At 28.8% G+C, this 14,094-nt stretch overlaps 1 non-coding gene and 1 pseudogene across 1 annotated transcript; one reads left to right on the top strand and one right to left on the bottom strand.

Annotated features, from left to right (window-relative positions):
• Positions 1-1,200: 1,200 nt before the first annotated feature.
• On the bottom strand, positions 1,201-7,721 carry LOC112708176 (arginine-specific demethylase JMJ20-like; annotated as a pseudogene).
• Positions 7,722-11,385: 3,664 nt separating this feature from the next.
• Positions 11,386-11,487, top strand: LOC112708540 (U6 spliceosomal RNA). Its single transcript, XR_003156394.1, has one exon. It is a non-coding gene; the product is annotated as a U6 spliceosomal RNA (small nuclear RNA).
• The last annotated feature ends 2,607 nt before the right edge of the window (positions 11,488-14,094 follow it).

The raw sequence follows: 14,094 nt of genomic DNA, 5'->3' as shown, positions 1-14,094 counted from the left end.
TAATGACAAACAACCATCTTAAAGTAAGACATTTTACCAAGAAAGGAAAAACAAATTGAACATTGTTAATAGAATTCATGGCAACTCATGAAGTATAGAAACAATGCAAGCAATACAAATCATTAAATTAATCTATCTAAATAAAATATCACAATAGGCAAAAGGGAAGAGAACAAGTAATTAATAATTTTGCATTATCCTATTTTTGTTTCTTTTAGTACTAAATGAAGTATACAAATTTTTAAAATATACTAAAAATCAATCACTAAATCAGCAACTATATTTATGTATTAATTCACACATTTCTCCAACTAATAATCAATCATTAAAATTAATTCTGCAAAAGGGAAACAATCAAACTTGTATATAGTAATATAATAAAAAACGTCCCTAACTTTATAATTCGAAGACAAATAATTCTCTGACTAATTAAAAATATAAAAATATTTTTTATTTTCTAAATACGAGACATTTAATTGCAACAATTGTTTTCAATCCCATATTGTGCTTTCCAATGAACAAATATGAAGGCATCATGCTATGTATTAGGATATTGGGAAAAACATTTCATAATAATAATAATAAAATAATAATAACAATAACAATAATAATAATAATAATTTTGTCTTGTTCTAAACTTTGGCTTGATGATAATTTTAAGAACGTGTTTAACATATTATAAGTTTATAACAATGTCAAGTCCATTAGAGACACATATATAGTGCCTATAGATATAGTGACTATCCTAATTTTAAAGTTTTAGCAACATTTTTTAAAGTGTTGCTAAAGCAAAAGAACATTTTTTATTATTTAATATTATTTTTTATTTTGAAAAATAAAAATAATTAAGTGTTACTAAAATTTTGAAAAAATTAACTTTAATTTTAACAATATTTTTTAAATATTAACTAAAGAAGCATCATTCTCAATCTAAAACAGTAGTAGTAGTAGACTAGTAGTAACCAAGGTTTTGAAAACTGAACCGATCATCGAACCGTTCTAGCTACTGGTTCACTGGTTCATAAGTTCAACCAATTCGACCGTAGTTGAACAGAAAAAACCGTTTTATAAAAAAATAATAAATAAACACACAAAAATATAATTATAGAATAATATAATCTTTTAAATATTATCCAAATTAAAAGTATTACATCAATCACAATATTATAATCTTATCCAAATACAAACACAAAAGTCAAATAACAAAAAAAAAAAATAATCAATCACAAACCATTCAATTATTCACCATCTTCATATTACAAGTCAAATTACTGCATAGAGAAAACTAACATTTTGAGGTATTTAATTTGATCATTGCCAGTCTTCTGTTGCGTCATGAGTGTTGTTCATTTAGCAAAAGAGAGTATGTAAAGGTAGAATTGGGTGAATTAGAGAGATGGTGTATTGAGGCCACTGATGAGGTGAGCACCAATCAACCATTTGAGACCATTCCTTTTATTCCATATTTATATCATAACCTGAATCTGTCATGCCCAGTATGTTGGCTCAGCCTGGGAGGAACTGAAACATATTGAGCAAGCTGTAGGATTCCTAGTAAAAGTCAGTTTACAGAATCTTGAATTCATATTCAAACAAACAAACGAAAAGAAAGTCAATATTGCTCATCTTCCATTCAATTCTTAATCTCAGGTATTGCATTAGAAACCCAAAAAAACATTTAATGAAGTAACAAAGGAGCTCTGCCCAGTAAGTGTCCTAGGTAAATTGATATACCTCAATTCCATTCTCTTTCTAATAACAAGAAGTCAAGAACAATTAATTAAGATCAACATCATGAACAATTTAGCAAATTAAGATCAACAACATGAATAATTTATCAAATCAACATTAATAACATGAACAATTTATCAAATCAAGAACAGCAAACCATAACAAGAACAATTTATAAAATTAACAAATGATCAAAAGGTCAAGAACAACATAACAACCTAACAACCTAAAATTTAAAGGTTAAGAACAGCACTAAAACATTAATTTATCAAATTAACAAGTTAATAAGATCAATTAGAACTGAAAATCAAAATAACAAGAACAACTAAAGCTTTAAAATATAGCAAACCAACAAGAAAACAAGAACTGGAACAACATACTAATCATTAAAAACAAAGCTGGAGCGCGGGGGAACAGAGCTTCTCGTTATGGGTTTTCTTAACATTCCACAAACTCATCTAAGAAAAACATAATATCTAAGGAAGCATATCTAAGACAGCTTCTCGTTCCTTCCTTGTGGACACCTGCATCAAGCCTAGAAATTGATGTGAAGAAATTGAATTACCTTTGTTCGTATTACTAATAGTGTTCAGTATTACAATGAATAACCTTTTCTCTAGTTCCTTCCCTGTGTACACCTATATCAAAATAAAAAATAACAAACCACAAATACAATTTATCAAATTAATAAGTTATTAAAATATCAAAACCAGCACAATCTAACAATCACAGTTTACAAAATCAAGAACAGCCCCTAGAACAACAATTTATCAAAGTAACAAATTAGAAAGATGAGCATAACAAAATAAGTTAATATAGCAATCCAACAACCAAATAAGAACTAAAACAGCAACCTACTAATTAAAAGAACCCCTAACTAAACCAAGATCTGCAACGTTCATCCAGTCATTGTTCTGCACATTATCCCCAATTTAACCAAATGCCCAACTAAGTGATTAAGCATAAAAAAAAAAAAACTAAGCAAGATCTTGAATGAATAAACTAAATCATACTAATCTTACCAAGCAAAGGAGGAAAGGGACATCTCTGAATCTGAACAACAAATGAACAAAAAAAAGGCAAGAAAACAACCACGACGTGCGACGGACGACGGGCTACCAGGAGAATATACAGGCGGAGGCACCGATTGTTTAGCGCTGAGTCGAGCCTTGCGGCGGTGGGGGAGACTGTAACCTAGGGTTGAGAGTTGAGAGAGGAAGGATTGAGGAAGTGAGGATTGGGGGAATGGCTTGGGGGAAACTTCACCGGTTCACGGTTCGACCAGCCAGTTCGAACCGGTTTTCAGAACCTTGGTAGTAACACACAACAAAAGGTGAGAGTCAATGTCAGCAATGCATCATTTTATTTACTATTCTTAGATGATTTACACCAGACAAAAAAGAAAGAAATTGACTAGGTTTATTTACCCAAGAGCTAAGAATTGACACTTCTATGTTTCATGTGTGAGTGACACATGAAGGTCCCCTACCATGCCCTCATTTTCAAAAAGACAAGTGCATATATAAAATAAAAAGTGCTAGTCTACTTCAGTTCAATTCAAATGTTTCAGCTTTTAACCCTAAAAGTTGTTCCTCTCAAATCTCAATAACAAAAAATTACTAATTCAAGCAAATTTTATGTGTATATCTTTAGAGTTTAATTTTAATGCACATACAGTGTAAAGCATTTTATACAGTCGTACAATTACATTCGTTCTTTTGTATGACCATTCGCGCGATTAATGTGAAAGGTAATTACTTTTACTGATGTGGCATTATGTAATTGGATGCACGTGTAAAACTACTTTACACTGACAGTGCATCAAAATTAAATTCGTATCTTTGATGCTACCGTGCAAATATTTTAATAATTAATAACAAAACACCAAATGTGTAGGTATCCCTATGAGATCTTGGGGTGAGAATCTTACTAACCTTCCTTCAAAATCACACTACTTCAGGAAACACATAATAGGCTTCAACTCCCTAGTTTTCTAGGACTTCACCAAACAACTCTTTTTCTCTCTCTCATTACAGAAACATTGAGAGCTTGACATCAAGGAAGCATTGGTTTCTGAAAGATGGACCACATAAGAAAGCAGGGTAACTCATGAAAGACAAACAAAAACTATTAAGAATTTAAATGTAGCATGAAATGCGGAATAAGCAAGATGGGTCAGTTAAACACAGTAATGAGTATAGATTACTCAAACATGGACAAGTTCCAAAAGGGTCAGTTAAGAATTGTAAGAATGCAGTTGCTGGATCCTACTTCATGTGCAACCGTAACATCGTTTTTCGTTTAGAACTTCAAAACCATGGCATGTAGAAAGAGGCTAGTGATGCCGATAGGCTCAACGAGTGCTTACAGAAGTTCTTATAGATCGTTGATCAAAGGAGTCCTCACAACAGTAGTGAGGACTCTGAGAAGGGTGTAGCTTTTGCCCAACCATGGTTTGCAGCTTTCTAAACGGAAAATCGAACATGGTATTACTTATCAAATATGAACTTTGGAACGCATTGAGCATGGTCATATTACAGATGAGTTGATGTAACAGTCACCATGTTCTGCAACAGCATTGTCTATAAATTCAACAAGATCTTCAGGTGTGTAGAACTGAGATGAAGTGTGTGCTTTCAAAACAGTGAGATCCGCTATTTCACCAGCCGAAGCACTCTCGAAATCAAAGGACAAATGAGACTCTTCATGTATCATTGCATATGTTCTTCCTATATCCATGCACAATTTGCAAAACCTAGGATCTTCAAGTGTTTCTATAATGTCCACAGCGCGATCCTGATTTCCTTTTAGAGCATGCCTGTCTTTCATCTCCGATGCAACCTTCCTTATGGATCCAAGATTCATCAATAAATGCTGAGCTATTGTTGATGAGATTTGAGTGATATTTCCGTGTCTTCCATTTATATAACAAAGCAAGACAATGTTGGCCAAGGTGAAGCGTGATATGAAAGTAAAGAAGTCATAAAAATTCATCCCTGTTTCAAATAATAATAACAACACCACTAGTACTATTAATCATAAAATATATGTCCCTTTATCCGTGATTTTGGTATTAGGATAAAAGTTCATCCCTGTTTCAAATATATGTCACTGTTTCTGCTTTCATGTTCAGTGATTTTGGTATTAGGATTTTGTTAAGAAAACATGATTATATTCTTTTTGCATTTTTCTTCACAAACTTTGAAAATTGAAAAAACTGGAAAAAAAAAGCTACAAAGAAACCATAATATGCTTCAAAACTCCATCTTTCAGAAGCTAGCTATATCGCTGCCTCTACCATCTAATGCAATCGACATCTTTTTAAACAGGGGAGTAAACAATGTGAGCTAAGTGATCCCAACAGAAGCATTACTTTATTTGGTCCATAAAAGATTCCAACTTCAAAGGGATTGTAGGAAACGATTTCAAAAGCAAGAGGGTATAAGTGTATAGCATCGATAAACATAAGAAGCTAGGACATACCAAATTTTGAACTTGATGGTACCATCCACTGGGAACAAATATAATTTCACCTGCTTCTTGCATGCATTCTAACCAGATAGCCTGCATACATGGGCAAATTACTGAAGGCTAATGCAGAAGTTTCTCGGAATAAATAGGATTTATGACAAGATGGAGAGCTAAAATTTACCTTTTTGAAACCAGGAAATTTTGAGTCAGACACTTCATCAAAGATATTATATACACAATTTTTCATATTCCTAAATAAAAGTTGAAAGCAACTTAGCTGTGACAACTATGTACAAAACAATTCATAAAGTATTTTGAAACAACAACCAAGCGTTGTCTCATTGGGATCAATGTCTTCTGAAACAACATCATTAGTTTGTATTTGGCAAAAGAAATGCATTCATACCTGTCAAATACAAGATGATGTTGGGAAGGATCTAGAAAAAGCCATCTCTTTTTTCCGCAAACATTTGCCGACCAGCTATATGACCGGAAAACATCGGCATGAAGAGGAGTCCAAGATCCTGCGAGAAGAATAAAAAGCTAGAGGTTAATAGTGGTAAGATTAGTACATAATCATCTGACATTAGTTGCTACTAGACCAATCAAACCTTTAACTCCCATGTATACAAAACGATAGTCAGAGCAACATATTTCGTTATTTTCTTGGTATTTGTCAGAATCAGTATGCATTCTGTAGTTGTCAAGATACAGGTTAAGCCAATCATCACAAAAGAATATTGGAGTTTTATAAGCTACATATTCTGGATACTCCTGCGAGAAAGAGAAAAGACGAAACCAGTGAGGATAATGTCATCTGCAAAAGCAAGAATATCTAACACATAAAAGCTCTGAGCCTCTGAATCTGATGTAAGGAGAGGATTCTCCATGCCAATAAGACAAATAGTCACCTGTTAACTTCTGTTTGTTCTTGCTAATGGTGTGTGTTTATTATATAAAGAAGCTACTAGGTCACAGAACACAGATTCGCAACTTGATATATAGGAAGGTTGCACTATAAATAAATAGTAAAACAAACAGCCAAAAACTTTATTGACTACAATTCAAGGAAAGCAACGGTGAAAATCCTATTTAATTGCACCAGAGCCTTAATGAAAAGACACAAAGTGAATGAGAATGATAAACACTCAATTTTTGTAATACAAAATGCACAACGAACCCTGCTGAAAGGCTTCCTTAGTTCATTCACTAATCAGAGTCTCATATTGATATATGAAGGATGCCATGTTTGAGAATGAGACAACATAAAATACTAACTTTTATGGAGAGTTTGGTGTCCCCTTAAAAATAGGGTGAGATAAAAAAGACTGAAGCATATATTTCTGAATTCCAATTCAGGTTATTATACAAAGTTTATCTCTCAATTTTTGAAGAGGGACCAAAACCCACACGGTGAAACGTCAATGATGACATGCATATCAGAAACATAGACTAGGCTCCAGCTCCATAGGGCATACCTTTACAAAATGCCAATCCTTCAAATACGGTACAGAGTGACTATTGCTACATTGGACTGCAGAACCTTCAACATCTTGAAGGCAACGTCCTATAAACTCCGAAACAAGCATCTCCTCCCTTTTCTGATCGGTGAACTCTCTTGTGTCACAATCTGCAACCTTCCCTTTGACAAGCACAAACAAATTGACTCAATATTGCTATTCACCAACCCTTTTTTTTCCACTTTAAGGAATCCAATTCAAACCATTTGATTATAATCATCCATAATAACTAATCAATAATCAACCATATCTAAGAAACCAAATCTCAAACAACAAAACAAAGCACAAAAGATTATATAGCCATTCACCATTTTTACTTTTAGGAATCAAATTCATTCCATTTTTATTACAATCATCCTTTGTCCTTACTATATTACATCCAACAAAAACTCAAATTCCCAAAAAACACAAAAAAGAAAGCACAACATTACATATTCCAAAGTACCAACACAAACTCCTCTTGCTACCCAATTACAATCAACTAATCATTTAATAACCAAGGTAATCAAATTCAAGAGTTCACCTAAACTCCACAAACTTAGATAAAACTTGAATCAACTTTAAAGTTAAAAATAAATAAAATTGGGCACCTAATATTAGCTCAAGGGTTTGAATTTGATAACATTGCACTGAACAAGAGAAGCAATGGATAATGTACCTGAACTTTGGAATCTCCAAAATTTGTGGAGAAAAATTGAAAATTGGGGTGGCCAAGAGGGGTGACCCAATCAACTGAAGCTCTCCAATTGTGATGTTCCGAGAATCCATTGAGCAACAAAGGTTGGTTTTTTTTGCATGAATCTCTCCACAAATTCACTGTAACTCAAATTCTTCCAATTCATCTTCTCAATCTCACCCTTTTTTATGTTCATCTTCCCTTTCAAACAATTCAATTCACACAATCAAATATCAATTTCAGAACCTTATTTTTATTTTTAGGTCAATTTTCGGAGAAGAAGATGATTTTTTTTAGTCTGGTGTCAGAAAATTGGGCCCTGAAAATTTATAAACAGGCCTAGCCTGATAAGAAGATTAAGAATCTTGGTAAAAATCAAAAGTAATGAGATCTTAGGGAAAATTATATTATATTTTATATAAAGTTAATTTTAATAGAGAAAAATAAGTTATAAGTTAATTTAGAAAGAAAATTTTTAAATCCTTAATGTCAAAGATATTCAATATTTTTTGTTAAAGACTTTTGATTTTTATAAGGAAGAAATTGTAATATTTAAAATATATTAAAATTCAGTTAATATAATTAGAATTTGTTTGGCCGTCATTTTCGAAAAATATTATTTTTAAATGATTTTTTTAAAGATTTTTTATAAAAATTAAAGTAATTTTATGTTTAGATATTTTATGTAAAAAAAAATTTATCTATCAATTATGTTTAAGTAAAATAAGATAAAAATATTTTTTTGTTCATTTATGATGTGAAAAACATCTTATTTTTTAAAAAAAATTTTAAAAATAATATAAAATATAGTTTTTCAAAAAAGATATTTTTTAATTTTTTTAATATTTTATTTTTATTATTAAAAATTTATCAAAAATATTAAAAAAATAAAAAAGATCTTTTTTCATTAAAAAAGTATTTCTTTTATTAATTTGAAATTTTAATTTAAATTATGATCTATTTGATTGATTTAAATTTGAAAAATAAAAATAATTGTTTGTTAATTGTTAAGAGAGATTGATGGGATAGTCGGAGAGAATTGAAACGTTATCTGTCACGTGAGAGATAACTATTTCAATTCTCTCCCCACTATCCCATCCATCTTTTTGAGTACTAATTGATCAAACATATTCATTCTAATATCTTCTACCAACCTTTTTATGTACTAATTACATGCTAAAATTTTGGATTATTGATAATATTAATATTTTTTTATTATTTTCAAATTTTTTTAAAAGAATACATATATTTCGTTTACCGTATAAACGAGATATTTATGTCGTTTACAGTGTGTTGAGTTAAGAAATTAATTAAATTAATTAATGATGATAAATATTATTTTATTAGGCAAAATAAATAATTAGTGTTAGATTATTTATGATTAATTGTTGTAGGCCAAAACTCATTATTGCAGCAGCCCAAGTGTTAGATTTAGGTTAAATCATGAAGTGTAAACATTTCTAAAAGTTAAGAATTTAATAGAATTTCGATTCTGCTTACAATTTTCAAGATGAGTTTTAAGCTATACTCTTAAAAACAAGCGTAATTACCCGTGCCATGCACGTGATAAGATTGAATTTATAATTTTAAATTTTTTAAAAATTAATTTGAAGTATAATAATTTGATTAATAAAAAAGTAATATGTTATATATTGTTTTTTTTTAATCTAGTGTTAATTAGATTAACTCTAAAATAGTTATTAATCGGTTTTAATAATTTACTTTTTTCAATAAATCAGACATATATACTGAATGTGATCATAAATAATATAGTAATAGTTAAATTCACCAACAAATATATTGGCTATTATCACACTATATATATTATGGTAGTTTTTCTTAATATATATATATATATATATATATATATATATATATATATAAATAAAAAAATATATGAATTATATTTTGTTAAACTCCATGTTACCGGTTATTAAAAATATTTAAATCACATATATTAATTATTTTTTGTTATAAATATTTCGTTATATATATGATTATTTTTTATTCTACAATCGTGCAATAATTTTTTATTTTTTATATCCATATATATTTCTCAATCTCGACTCCATTCATACGCATATTAACAGGTTTTTTTTCTAATAGTGAAGTTTTAATTTTTTATTTTCCTTTTTTTAACGTATCTTTACTTTTTTTAAATAGTGATATTTTAATATTTCTTTTTTTAATACATTTTTTTAGTAATTACATTACTAATCTGAAATATAAAATGAGAAAAAAAAGGTGATACATATATCCAAGAAAAAAAATAAACTTAAAAATCAGAAAAAAAATTATATTAAAAAATATAAAAATAATATATCCAAAAAGATTAGTCGTAATATATAAATTAAGTCAACAATTTAAATTTCTCTAAAACTAATTTAATTAAATATCAATATTAGAAATAAATTACTTAAATAATGTTTAATCTATTCTAGTCCTTAGACATGTATAGATTAGAGTCATTCTTGTAACGACAACCAACTGAAACAACATCGTAAGTTCGAACATTTTAAAAATATATGTATTTCCCATAAATATATTAGAAAATAATAATTTTGTAACAAAATAATCATTAAATTTGAATTGCAATTAATTAATTGATAGAAATTATAATAAATTGTATGATATTTAAATAATTAACTAAATCAAATTAGTTGATATAATTAATTTATTATAATAAATTTAATTTAATATATGATAATTATATGATAATGGCACCGGTCGTGATAATTATGATAATAATATTTGATTCAAATCATAAAATATGATCAAATCTTATGATATTAATATCGCACATTGATTTTAAATATTTTTAGTCATTTTTATTATATTAATTTTAAAAATATTAATATAATTCTAATTCTTATTCATTATCTAATAATAATAATAATAATAATAATAATAATAATAATAACCCGTATATAATTATTATTATAATGATATGATAATATTCAAGTATAATTAGGTAACAATTATAATTCAAATTATTGCATATGAAGTCACGTGAATTATTATTATTATAATTGATATAATTGCTATATATACTCTCAATCCTATGGATTATATCAATTATATTCAAATTATTAGTCAATCATTTTAATGAAAATTCTTACTATAATTAGGTTATTCTTATGTTATTATCTTGTATTAATCGTTGTAATTAAATCAATAGAAATATTTATTTGGTATGTATGTTATCTATATTAATTATATGCTAATATTTTTAAAAATGAATTAAAAAAGAGATATATAAATACATATAATATTATTGCTATATAAAAAATAGATATAAATATATATAAAGAGATATATAAATACATATAATATTATTGCTATATAAAAAAATAGATATAAATATATATAGAATGTATTATAAAAAAAATAAAGCCTATATATAGAAATAATGAAAAACTCAAGTAATTATTTATTGGTTTTTATGGTTTCTATCATGCTTAATGAAAATTGAACGATCTAAAAAGTAAATAAGAAAATTGCATGCATGCGTATATTAATATAGGAAGATTATATATTCAGAAGCATTTTTTTATTATATCACTTATTTACTCACTACCTTAAAATCTTAAAAAATATACAATTATATTATCATTCAAAACACAAATTCTTCCTTTATTTTTATGAGATGGGATCATCCCACACCAAACACGATAAAATTGCCGGATATTAGTTGTGCTGCCAAACTACGTGGTACATCATGCCCTTCACTTTTGGTCATGATATATATGCAAATTGTGTTTGAAACGGCGTGGAGGGAGGGCAGCGACGCGTCGCCGTGGCTGGGAGGTTCAAAAAAAGGAGTAGGTGAAAAGGGTGAAAAATAATTCTAAATTAGAGTAAGGGTTATCGTCTTATTTCTGTTGTTTTAATTTGGTGGGCTTTGGAATCAGCCCAACAAAAATTGGCTGAACCTCTTGATTATCTAGTAGGATTGTAAATTTTTTTATGAATTACATCACAAAATCTGTCCCTTCGGGTACATTTGATAAAATTAGAACCATATAGAGAAGATTAGCATAGTTCCTGCGCAAGGATGACATCACAAAATCTAATGCCTCTTCCAATGATCCTCCCGCAAAGTAGAGAGAGATGCTTGGCAAGAGCCAATTTGACCCATCAACTTAATGGTTTTAATAGAGAAATTTCTCTTCCAGAGATGTGCGTGTCTCGGAGGAATCATTGGAAGTGGCGTTAGAGTGTCTCCATTAAAGTCAGTAAAATCTATAGATCCGTTAATAGCATGGTTGAAACTCTTATCAAATATTCTACGTACTTGAGGAGGGACCATTCACCATTGAAAGAGGCTGTAAAATTTGGGAGTGGATCCGTAAAGAAAAAATTGGATGGTGTCAATTATGATCTCTCACTTTTTATCGTTTTCTCTTTTATATTTAAATTTAGTCTCACTTATAAAATTAATGACAAGAGATCACACTTCATTTTCTCAAGTGTTAAAAAAACAAAAAAAATCCATTTTTATAAAAAAAAATTTAAAAGACAACATTTTGAATGAAAGACTTGATGAATTCAAATAAGAATTACATCCAAACTTCTTAGATATAGTTAAATCAGTCAGTTAGTATTAATATATAAATCAACTTGCATAATCACCATCATACTAGACGAACTAAGAAACATTCTGCCTGTCGAGATTAAAAGTCAAAACACAACTTAATCGGCACTGAATTCGATGGTCCCAGAATGTTTGGACCATTAAATGGTCCCATAACAAAATATATTTTTTAAATTTTTTTAACAATGGTTAAATAATTTTTTTCTAATTTTAATTACAAATTAACTTCATATATTTTATTTAATTATAAAAACTTTTTATTTTATAAATTATTATTTTATCATTCATCTATTATGTTTATTAACAATCAAAATAAAAAACAATAACGAATTAGAACTTCTATTGATCATAATAAATTTTTTTGTCATTCCAATCGATTAAAAGTTTATATGTGATCCGTGACGTTCGTCTAGGCTGTGAAATCGTGTTTATTTGAAAATCAATCGATTGGATTATCAAAACAATCGATTGAATTTCAGGTTTCCCATAACTCAATCGATTGGACTACAGGTTATCACAAAACAATCGATTGAAAATTGCAAGGCAGCATAGTTTTCGCAAAAATCAATCTATTGATCATATTACCCAATCAATTGAACGATGACTAAAATGTTGATTTTTTAAAATTCAATCGAGTTCTTATACTACCCAATCGATTGAATGCTCCAAAACAACTTGAGGTCTCACAATTCAATCGATTGGTTATGTTACCCAATCGATTGAATTGTGTATTACACCGTTTTCAATTTTCTTATCGTTTTTATAAATTATTATCTTATTATTCATCTATCTTAACTTTAAAATTCTATTTTCAATTTTTAAAACTTTATTTTAATTTAGATACTCTAATATTATTTTTTCTTTAATATTAATATTATAAATTGGTGAATAATCTATCACCAATTATTCAATTCCACCATTGGAATCTTATATCAATCTCTTTATATCATGAGAGAGTGGTGCAGGCTTATGACTCAATGCCTGGGTAGTTATAATGTCTCTTGACTTACCTTTTTTGAAATCATATATTGGCTGGTAATGAATGTTCTTATTTTTTTTACAGAAAATTCGTTGCTTGAAATGTTCCTCCTTTTTGAGAAATTCATATCAAACACCCCCAACTGAAAATACCAGTGGTTCAGGGGATATCAGCGGTGCAGGAAATAATCAATATTCCCCTGTTTTAACTGCGTTTTATGTATGCTCAAATATTTTGTATTGAAATCCAATTATCCTTATGTGCTCTTCATTGTGCAGATTGGCGAATTACCGTATGATGGTGTCATTTCCGGAGCTGTGAAACATATGTTCGTTATATTGGAGGCTCAGGGTGCAGAGTACAACATGAAAGTAATATTATCAGAGCTTTACAATGAGAAAATAACGGATCGTGTGCGTCGTGAGAAAACTGTAAAATGTGAAGATGATAAGTCTAAAAGTCCTATTGCTCTAATGGAGGATTGGAAAGGGGGCATCCATTGTTAATCTAGGAAGAATTGATTAAAAATTTGTAATATATATACTTCATATATGTCTTAGTAATATATGAACAGATTTTTAAAATGCTTTGATATATATTGCATGGTGTTTTTTTTAGTCAAGATTCAATAAAGAGGTCAAATCTCGAACAAATGAAAAGAACAAAATAAAATGCAAACAAATAAAAAGATATGGAATTTTTTTTGCATAAATTAATTATATAAAATAAAATATAATTAACAAGACATAAAATTTATATGGCATTGTTGTTGAAATAATAAATGAAAATGACATTACTTCATCATAAAAATATGAGTTTTTTAAACTAAAATTTTTCTATAGTGCATAGAAATAGACAAAAATTGTAAAAGCTTTCAATCGATTGGATAACACAACCAATCGATTGAATTGGACAAATCCATACTGTTTTGAAGCTTTCAATCGATTGGGTAACACAACCAATCGATTGAATTGGGCAAATCTATATTGTTTTGATGATTGGGTAACACAACTATTGAATTGTGAGACCTCAGGTTGTTTTGAAGCATTCAATCGATTAGGTAGTATAAGCAATCGATTGAATTTTAAAAAATTCACATTTTAGTCATCGTTCGATTGGGTAA

The sequence above is a fragment of the Arachis hypogaea genome, chromosome 8 (genome assembly GCF_003086295.3).
Source record: "Arachis hypogaea cultivar Tifrunner chromosome 8, arahy.Tifrunner.gnm2.J5K5, whole genome shotgun sequence".
NCBI lineage: Eukaryota > Viridiplantae > Streptophyta > Magnoliopsida > Fabales > Fabaceae > Arachis > Arachis hypogaea.
Note: the sequence above shows the minus strand (reverse complement) of the source record. Positions and strands in the feature narration are given on the sequence as shown.